This window comes from Vulpes vulpes, chromosome 9 (assembly GCF_048418805.1).
Source record: "Vulpes vulpes isolate BD-2025 chromosome 9, VulVul3, whole genome shotgun sequence".
Taxonomy (NCBI): Eukaryota; Metazoa; Chordata; class Mammalia; order Carnivora; family Canidae; genus Vulpes; species Vulpes vulpes.
Genome location: NC_132788.1, coordinates 100,352,335 through 100,363,503, shown reverse-complemented (window position 1 = coordinate 100,363,503; position 11,169 = coordinate 100,352,335). Strand labels below are relative to the sequence as shown.

General features: G+C 39.8%; 1 pseudogene; it reads left to right on the top strand.

The window, feature by feature from the left end:
- The first annotated feature begins 3,310 nt into the window (after nucleotides 1-3,310).
- On the top strand, nucleotides 3,311-4,139 carry LOC112913287 (olfactory receptor 7A17-like; annotated as a pseudogene).
- The last annotated feature ends 7,030 nt before the right edge of the window (nucleotides 4,140-11,169 follow it).

Below are 11,169 nucleotides of genomic sequence, written 5' to 3'. Positions count from 1 at the left end.
CACAGGGTGTTTAGGGTTTTACAGAGTCTGGGGAGGCCCTTGCATGTTGGACAAGGAACAGAACTGTGAGTAGTTGTGCTCCTGAGGCTTGTCAAGAAAGTGACTAAAACCCAAAGGCTAAAAATAACAAACATAAAAAGATGTCATATAGAAAAAGTGATAAAGGGGTTCATCACATCCTCTATTGGGCCAAATAACAACCAACTGGTCAAATAAATATGTAATAGGCACAGGAAAAACAAGTCTTCTGCTATCTGCTATCTGGTAATAAAAATGCCCAAATTTTGTCAAGTATTGTTTCCTTCTTTTTACTATTTTTCTCTTGTGATGTTCAATCTGTAAGGTGTTTCACACCATAAAGATGTCATTACTTTGCCTTTTGGACAAATTTGTTTTTCCTCTTTTATTATTTTTGCTAGGTTATAATAGGATGAAACCAGAATGGAATGCCACCAGCACCAGGGGAGCTTTCCTTCCTAACAATCTTTCAGGTCAGCTGAACGTATTAGATCATTTTACTCTTTATATCCATCCCATTTCTCCCTCCTTCTCTCTGTCTCTATTTCTCTGTATTGAACACAATTTTTTCTTGGTGTTATTTTTTTTCTTATTTAAATTCAGTTTAGTTAATATACAATGTATTATTAGTTTCCGAGGTAGAATGTAATGATTCATGAGTTGCGTATAATATCCAGGGCTCATTACATCACATGCCTTCCTTAATACCCATCACCCAATTATCCCATTCCCTCACCCACCTCCCCACCAGCAACCCTCTATTTCTGTCCTATAATCAAGAATATTTTAGGCTGAGTGAAATAAGTCAATCAGAGAAGGACAAACATTATATGTTCTCATTCATTTGGGGAATATAAATAATAGTGAAAGGGAATAGAAGGGAAGGGAGAAGAAATGGGTAGGAAATATCAGAAAGGGAGATAGAACATAAAGACTCCTAACTCTGGGAAACGAACTAGGGGTGGTGGAGGGGGGAGGGCGGGGGGTGGGGGTGAATGGGTGGAGGGCACTGGGCGGGGGGGGGAACCTGATGGGATGAGCACTGGGTGTTATTCTGTATGTTGGCAAATTGAACACCAATAAAAAAATAAATTTATTATTAAAAAAAATATCCAGGGCTCATTACATCACATGCCTTCCTTAATACCTATCACCCAATTATCCCATTCCCTCACCCACCTCCCTGCCAGCAACCCTCTATTTCTGTCCTATAATCAAGAATATTTTAGGGTTTCTGCCCTCTCTTTTTTTTATCTTATTTTATTTTTCCTTCCCTTCTCCTATGTTCATCAGTTTTGTTTCTTAAGTTTCACTTATGAGTGATATCATATGGTATTTGTCTTTCTCTGACTGACTCATTTGGCTTAGCATAATACACTCTAACTCTATCCATGTCATTGCAAATGGCAAGATCTCATTCTTTAATGGCTGAGTAATTACCCATTGTGTATATATATACCACATCTTCTTTATCCGTTCATCTGTTGATGGACATCTGAGGTTTTCCATATTTTGACTATCATGGACATTGTTGCTATAAACATTGGGGTTCAGCTGCCCCTTTGAATCACTGTTTGTGTACATTGGATAAATACCTAGTAGTGCAATTGCTAGGTCATAGGGTAGCTCTATTTTTAATTTTTTGAGCAATCTCCATACTATCTTCCAGAATGGCTGCACCAGTTTGCATTCCCACCAACAGTAGGAGAGGGTTCCCCTTTCTCCACATATGGGCCAACACCTATTGTTTTCTGTCTTGTCGATTTTAGCCATTCTGACCGGTGTGAGGTGGTATCTCAATGTGGTTTTGATCTGTATTTCCCTGGTGATGAGTCATGTTGAACATTTTTTCATATGTCTCTTAGCTGTTTACAATTGTACCAAAAACCATTAAGATATCTAGGGATAAACCTAACCAAAGAGGTAAACGATCTGTACTGTTAATTGTAGAACATTTATGTTAAAAAATGGAGGAAGTCACAAAGAAATAGAAAAAATTCCATGCTCCAATTGGAAGAACAAATATTGTTAAAAATGCCTGTTACCCAAAGCAATCTACACATTCAATGTAAACCTGATCAAAATACCACCAACATTTTTCACAGAGCTGGAACAAACAATCTAAAATTTATATAGAATGAGAAAACACCCCAAATATTGAACACAATTGCTGGGTATATTTTTACATTCTTATGGAAAAGATGATATTATTTGTACGCATTCATATCCTAAACAGTGTGTTGGAGTGGTTGGGGGGGGAGGTGAGAAGGACATAGGAGTAACACACAATAAGAGGGCATGCTGTGCTGTGTTGTGTATATATGAGAATGTATGTGTGCATGTGTATCCATGCATGTGCACACATACACGTTGATGAGTGAGAGCAGTCCTCGAGCAAGAACACACAGGATTCTCTATTTCAAGGAGGAGCCTTATACTACACAGGCAAAACTCACTCAATAGATAATACTAAGGAGGGATGTTCAATGGACAGACAGGACGCTACTGCAATCAGATCATAAAGCACAAGAGGTACATAGTGTGAACAAGGAAGTCCCTGTGTCTTGAACTGTAACCATCTATGAGGCCAATGGTTCTACAAAATTCCCTGCCACCACCTCTCATCACTTTCCCTCTTGTCCATTCCCCTCAACACATTGGCTTCCTTCTGAGCCTTGATTTTCTAACAGAAGCACTACCTCAGAGCCTTTGCACAGCCCTTCCCTCTGCCAGGAAGACCTCTGGTCTTCCACCCTCTTCCTTGAGGTCTCTGTTCAAATGCCACCTCCTTAGCCAATCTTGACTGAACACCCAACATAACACCCATCCACTCTCTCCTTTAAACCGCTTCTGTGTTCTTCATAGCATCTGTCCCCATTTCATGATTATTTAATCTTTATTTCTACTTCCACCACCATCACAGAATTGTAGGGACTTTTGCTTTTCACCTCCTACACTTTATGACTAGAATTTTGAAACGTGGCCCACACTCTATATATTCCTCAAATGCATGAAAGAATTCCCTACTAAGACTATACAATACTTGAACTGTTGGGAAACATCTGATGTTGGGATGAAAATTCCAAACCTTAAATTAAAAAGAAAAAAATAAAATTCCAAGTCAGAGAGGAAATCGGAATCACTTCAAAGGTCCCAGATCCATTCAAAAATATTGAAATTAGTTTCTTGACTGGAAAATATAAATTGTGGCATTTCCACAATGTGAGCAATATCCATTTCTGTGAAAATGAGTCATGTTATTTTCCCCTGTGCTAGTAGTCGCCTCCACCATATGGACCCAGGAAATGATACAGGAATTTCAGAATTCTACCTTCTGGGATTTTCAGAGGAACTAGAACTACAGCCCCTCGTATTTGGGCTTTTCCTCTCCATGTACCTGATCACTGTGTTTGGAAACCTGCTCATCATCCTGGCCGTCAGCTCTGACCCCCACCTCCACACCCCCATGTACTTCTTCCTCACCAACCTGTCCTTTGTAGACATCTGTTTCACCTCCACCACCATCCCCAAGATGCTGCGGAACATCCAGACCCAAAGCAAAGTCATCACCTATGCAAGGTGCCTCACACAGATGTACTTTTTCATACTGTTTACAGGATTAGACATCTTTCTTCTAACTGTGATGGCTTATGACCGGTTTGTAGCCATCTGTCACCCCCTGCGCTACACGGTGATCATGAATCCCTGGCTTTGTGCACTGCTGGTCCTAGTGTCCTGGGTCCTGAGTGTCCTGCATTCCTTGTTACAAACCTCCATGGTGTTGGGGCTGTCCTTCTGTACAGAGGTGGAAATCCCCCACTTTTTCTGTGAACTCAATCAGATGATACAACTTGCCTGCTCTGACACCTTTCTCACCAACATGGTAATGTATTTTGCAGCTATGTTGCTGGCCTGTGGTCCCTTCCTTGGGATCCTTTACTCTTACTCTAGGATTGTTTCCTCCATACATAGAATCGCATCAGCTCAGGGCAAGTATAAAGCATTTTCCACCTGTGCATCTCACCTCTCGGTTGTCTCCTTATTTTACTGTACGGGCCTAGGAGTGTACCTTAGCTCTGCTGCTACACAGAGCTCCCACTCAAGTGCAGTGGCCTCAGTGATATACACAGTGGTCACGCCCATGCTGAATCCCTTCATCTACAGCCTGAGGAACAGAGACATAAAGGAGGCTCTGATGAGATTCTCTGGGATGCCAGCTCTAAAAGGGCCAATCGTCGTGGGGCTGAAGAAGTGCCCATGATTTCAAGGCCCCAAACCTGAGCCAAATCTTGAGATACTCTGATCAGATTGTGGAAGTGGGACATGCCTCTACTATTTTTTTTCCTGAATTTCTATTTCTTCTTTGCCGTTCTATATAATTTATGCAACTCACTTTATTAAGCTTTGTGATATCTCTGATATCCCAGAGATTTTTCCCTTTGTCATTTTCCTACTCTCTCAATGCTATTCCTAACCTTGGTTGTGAAATATTTGGAAATTCTCATTTTTTAAAGGACTACATGTATCTGCTAAGAATAATTTCTCCTCAAATAAAATATATAATAGTGAGTATTTTTTTGTTTTGTTTGACCAAATACTACTCCTATGGAAAATCTATTCTTGGCCACCATAGCTATTTATATAAATTTATAACAGAGAAAAATCTGAGACCACTGTTCTTCACTTTATGAACATGATTCCTTTGTATATAATTACCTTAAATGCTCTTCCTGAGAATGCACACTTTGACACACTGGTTGTTATAGCTGATGCTGAGGATTTTTCTACATATTAGGATCCTGTTGTTACACAGCTTGTGTCCACCGTGCCTACCATAGTCACTAGCAAAAGAAATGATAATAAAAATCCATGTCTCCAAGTGGAATCTACATGGAAAGACATATATGGAGAAAAATAGATTGACATAATATGGCCTTGGAGTCCAGTTGACTTTAAGGATGATGAAGCAAAATATTAAATCATTGATTTATTGCTATGCAAAGTATTACTTTCTCAGGCACTTCATCTACTCATTTAATTATGGAATATTGGGGCAGCCCAGTGGCTCATGGTTTAGCACCGCCTTCAGCCCAGGGCATGATCCTGGAGACCCGGGATCAAGCCCCAGGTCAGTCTCCCGGCATAGAGCCTGATTCTCCCTCTGCCTGTGTCTCTGCCTCTCTCTCTCTCTCTCTGAGAAAGAAAGAGAATAATTTTATTCATTGTTCTCATGAATAAATGAATAAAATCTTTTTAAAAATTAAATAAATTATGGAATATCAGGGTCCATTTGTAAAGTATATTCAGTAAGAGGAAAGATGGTGGCATGTTTGGGGTTTTATTAAATTATTTTCTGGATTTGGGTTGAAATTTTCCAGTGCTATATACAAATATCATTCCTTCCATTTCTCTAAGTGAAATATCTCCCACTATTCAAAAATTTCCCATAATTTCTGAAGGGACAGTGAATGAACACTATCAGTATCATCCATTATATATCATCCTCATAATCACAGGACACCTCACTGGCAGGCTTGGATTCCTGTCCAGATGTGTGATTCAGAGTCCCAATTTTGTGCACACATGCAAGTCCTTCCAACCTCTCACATTGCCTCAAAGAGGCCTCGATGGACTCATTTTTTAATACAGTTCAGTGAGACAAACTTGAAGAACAGAGTAATCATGAAGGCTACTTTCAAGTATCAGACCAATGCCTAGAATAAAAAAGAATCCGATCACTACACATGCCATGAGTTCTGCCTAATTTAATTATTATATCAGTGAGCTTTTGTTGCATACAAAGCATTGTAAAATAAAGTGGCTTAGTGTAGGGCCGCCTGGGTTGCTCAACTGATTAAGTGTCCGGTTTTGGCTCAGGTCATGGTCTCGGGGTCCTGGGATCGAGTCCCATATGAGACTCCCTACTCAGCAGGGAGTCTGCTACTCCCTCTCACTCTCCTCTGTGCTCTCTCACTCTCAAATAAATAAATCATAGAATGTTTTTTTCAAATGAATTTATCAAATGTGAAAAGTCTTAATTCCACTATTTTAACATCCACATGTGAACCTTAGCTTTTCCACAGTTAGAAGAGAGCTCTCCCATTCCGATATGTATGACTCAGGAAACGATGCTCTAGATCTGACCTTGAGTCATGCACCACTAGAATTTTTTGATTCTAATTAATTTATTCAATGATTATTACATGAGAAAAACTACGCATATTTAAAGTTCACAACTTATGGAATTGAAAGAGTCATTGAAAAGTCATGGGACAAGGACGCCTAGTGGCTCAGTGGTTGAGCATCTGCCTTTGGCTCAGGGCCTGGGATCCAGGACCAAGTCCCACATTGGGCTCCTTGCAGGGAACCTGCTTCTCCCTCTGCCTCTCTCTGTGTCTTCATGAATAAATAAAATATTTTTAAAAAAAGAAAAATCAGGAGATACACTGCATGATTCCATTTCCATAGAACTCAAGAAGGTACACAGTAAGTTCTAACTGCTTCATTACACAATGTTAGAGTGTAATCCATCCAGCCTTCATTTTCTTCTGAAGGCAATGTGGAATCAAAAACACAACTTCAAGTAATTTTGTAAGGAAAGATGAAAAGTGTGGAAATACTTTCTGGGTCCAAAGAATGTTCAAGATTATAAGTGGGGTGTATGTAAATGTATGTATATTCATGTACATTTTCATTTCAAGAAAACACACTCTTGTGCATATATGTACATGCCCAAAACCCAAAGACCTCATTGTAGCTCATTATAACCAATATTGTGTTGAAAGAAAGCTGAGAGAAACTTGTAGGGTAAAGAAATGAAAAGAATAAACATTTGTTTTCACGTGGAATTCTAGGTTTATAGAAATTCTGACAAAAATATTTAGAGAACGGTGGCTTTAATTTTCACAATGAATCAGTATTCCTTTCTTAATGTCCTGCCTTGTTAATTAACAATAAATGGTGCTGGGAAAATTGGACATCCACATGCAGAAGAATGAAACTAGACCACTCTTTTTCACCATACACAAAGATAAACTCAAAATGGATGAAAGATCTAATGAGAGACAAGATTCCATCAAAATCCTAGAGGAGAACACAGGCAACACCCTTTTTGAACTCAGCCACAGTAACTTCTTGCAAGATACATCCACGAAGGCAAAAGAAACAAAAGCAAAAATGGACTGTTGGGACTTCATCAAGATAAGAAACTTTTGCACAGCAAAGGATACAGTCAACAAAACTAAAAGACAACCTACAGAATGGGAGAAGATATTTGCAAATGACGTATCAGATGAAGTGTGAGTTTCCAAGATCTATAAAGAACTTATTAAACTCAACACCAAAGAAACAAACAATCCAATCATGAAATGGGCAAAAGACATGAAGAGATCTCACAGAGGAAGACATAGACATGGCCAACATGCACATGAGAAAATGCTCTGCATCACTTGCCATCACAGAAATACAGATCAAAACCACAATGAGATCCCACCTCACACCAGTGAGAATGGGGAAAACTAACAGGGCAGGAAACCACAAATGTTGGAGAGGATGCGGAGAAAAGGGAACCCTCTTACACTGTTGGTGGGAATGTGAACTGGTGCAGCCACTCTGGAAAACTGTGTGGAGGTTCCTCAAAGAGTTAAAAATAGATCTGCCCTACGACCCAGCAATTGTACTGTTGGGGATTTACCCCAAAGACTCAGATGCAATGAAACACCGGGACACCTGCACCCCAATGTTTCTAGCAGCAATGGCCACAATAGCCAAACTGTGGAAGGAGCCTCGGTGTCCATCAAAAGATGAATGGATAAAGAAGATGTGGTTTACGTATACAATGGAATATTACTCAGCCATTAGAAACGACAAATACCCACCATTTGCTTTGATGCGGATGGAACTGGAGGGTTTATGCTGACTGAAATAAGTCAATCAGAGAAGGACAAACAAATGGTCTCATTCATTTGGGGAATATAAAAAATAGTGAAAGAGAATAAAGGGGAAAGAAGAAAAAAATGAGTGGGAAATATCAAAAAGGGAGACAGAACATGAGAGACTCCTAACTCTGGGAAATGAACCAGGGGTGGAGGAAGGGGAGGTGGGCCGGGGTGGGGGTGACTGGTTGACGGGCACTGAGGGGGGCACTTGATGGGATGAGCATTTGGTGTTATTCTATATGTTGGCAAATTGAACAACAATAAAAAATAAATTTACAAAAAAAAAAAATGTTGGTCTCTGTTATTGCACCTGACTTTAGGATCCAAAAATTTTTTTGCCACGTTGTGCCTTTCCTTCTGGAATTGTAAGTTGAGAACACAATGCTAGTACCTGTTTACACTGTGAAGTGGATATTGTTACAGAGAACACACCAGAGCCCTTCTCCCTGTTAAGCAAATCATGCCCGTATGAATATATGATCTGTGGAGAAACCCCTGTAGTTTTTACCTGCTGATGCTGTCTGTCTTGTTGGAGAATACATTTTGGATTTTTTTTTTCTTTCCTCCCCCCCCCCCAAAGAAAAAGAGAAGACCTACACTCATCTGCACCTTACTCTATCACAGGACCACAGGCTTACTACTCAAAAGAGTGGTCCACAGACCAGGACCTGCAGCACCAACATCACTCAGGAGCTTGTTAGAAACGCTGAACTCCTGGGCCAAGCAGAGTCTGCCTTTAGGATAGAACCCTAGGTGATTCCTATGCACTTTGAGGTTGGAGAAGTGCAGGTCTAGACTGCATTTCCTCACATTCTCAATTTGACCTTTAAGGTAGGGTCATGATGTGTGTTGGGAGCTGTCCTGCTCAATGGAGGTATTGAGCAGCATCCCTCAGACATTACCAGATACGCCCAAAAGGAAGGAATCACCTCTGATTGGGACCACTGGTACAGAGTTTGACAACTGTGAGCATCCTGACAGAATGCAATTAACACCCATCCCTTTCTGCAATGATAACTGAGAAGATCACTAAATTCTTCAAGCCCCATGTCTCCATGGGGAAGGGAGTTCACACCAGCGCTTCCTCACAGAATGTACTTCCATAAAAATGGAATCAGGCAACTCCTGTAAGGTGCTAAACTCAAATTACAGTTCATAAAAAGATCTAAATCCATCTCTAACAATTAACAAACATTTTATAATGACATTTTAAGCCATAGCTCTGAACTTGTGATAGAAGTGTGAAATTCCTAATTGTTTTGACAAAACTGCCATAAAGCCGAGGGTGAAGTGCCCAGGGTTTTATATTAAAGGAAAAAACTTATCATCTTGGTTGAGAAAGGGAAAAGTAACTTTCTAGAGATATCAGGGGTTGTGACTCCACCACAAGTCGATGCTTTGAAGGGCCCAAGGGTCCTAGGCAGGATTGATTCCTCAGTCTTAAACAGGAGAAAATATTCACTCAGGATTGGGATAAGGTGCTGAAAGGCAGAAGAAGAAATAGAAAAAGAGTAAGAAAAAAATTACTTCACCTGGTCTCCTAGGAAAAGAAATTCAACAGGAAAAATCCTTTCTGTCCACATCAGTATCCCAAAGGGAAATCATGAGCCTAGAGGTGGGAGGAACAGGATGGAAATGTGCCTAATGAGAAGCCTGAAGCAGCTGTAAATACCTCCTCTGATGCAGTCCCACAGCTCAGGCAACCTCGGGATGGACAAGACCTGGTCTTTTCCTGTGCATTCGTAAGTCTGGACGGGGCACTAATGTTTGACCCACTGCTATTCTCCTGTCTGGGGACACAGCTTCATCTCTATCATCAACCAGCCACATAGGTATTTTGATTTCCATGTACAGACCTTCTTCTCAGAGACCCCACCTAAATGAGTTTTACCCCCCAGTATGGATTGCAAGAGAAGGTGAAGAGAAGGAAAGTCAAGAGCATTTACCTGAGGACACCTGAGGGCCAGTCCAGCCTAGCCCAGAGATGAGAGCTTGCTGTGGATGTTTGCTGGCTTGATTGAGAAATTTATTGATTGATTCATTTATGTATTTATGATGCTAAATATAGAAGTGAAACGGAACTCAGAAATCCAAGGTTCAAGTAAATCCTTAACAACTAAATCATAATCATAGAAACCCAATCTTATGGGGGGAATGGGAAGCATAAAGGTAGAACATGAGACCAAGGATCTTTGCAATTAACCAGAGTAGAAAAGTCAAAGTATTAGCTGTGGAGGGATATACGGTGAAGTGAGGATATGTCTTTTCATTTTTAAGATGGGACATATTAGACTACATATCCATACTAATAAGAACAATCTAGACAAAAGAATTCTCACAGGTACATCTATGCAAGAACAGTACATGAAACATACATATCACAGTAACTCCTCTCCCTTGAGTATTCAAATGAATTTTTTAAATGAATTATTTGAAAAAAGGTATGCTAATGAGCTTCCTTTACAATTACCTTATTACCTGTGAACCTGACTATGGTCTGGGTTAGCTAGCCACTCACTTTCTCTGTCAAAAATTGTCTGTGGGAGTCCTTGGTGTTTGCAGAGTGGGGACAGAGTGGCTTTATTCCTGTTTTTCATTGTGTTCTTTCAAGCAAAGAATTGGTGTTTATTTCACCAATTTAGCTACTTGCCATTTTGCTTTTTTATGTATGTGTGGATATATTTGTGCAGAATGTGTGAGAGTATATAAATTTTGTGTGGTAAAGTCTGAGAGTTAGTTGTAATGTATTCCCTCCACTAGTTTTTATAAAAATCTGTGAGTTAGTCATAATATATTCCCTCCATTACTTTTACCGATTGATCTGTTACCTTAATATTTATTCATCACTTTCGAATACCTGTTGTCTTCTGCATACTTACTGCCCACAAATCACCCTTTATACATATTTTCAACTAGTGTTCACATCTCTGTATTCCTTATTGTTCGTTGTGGCCTTTTATTATTGGATCTATTTCTAAAATAAGAATCCCATTACATGAAAGGCATTCTTCTTTATGTTTGACCAGGAATCATCTCTACCTCCATAAGCATACTAGTCCCATGTATCTTTATGTGAGGTGAAACTAAAACTTTAGAGACCACTCTTTCTCCACATTAAAAGATCCTTTCATATTCTTTTTTCCTGAGTCCTTAGCAATCTAATTTAGATTTGTACCATCGTCAATTTAATTAAATTCCTACTCTCTTAAATCTC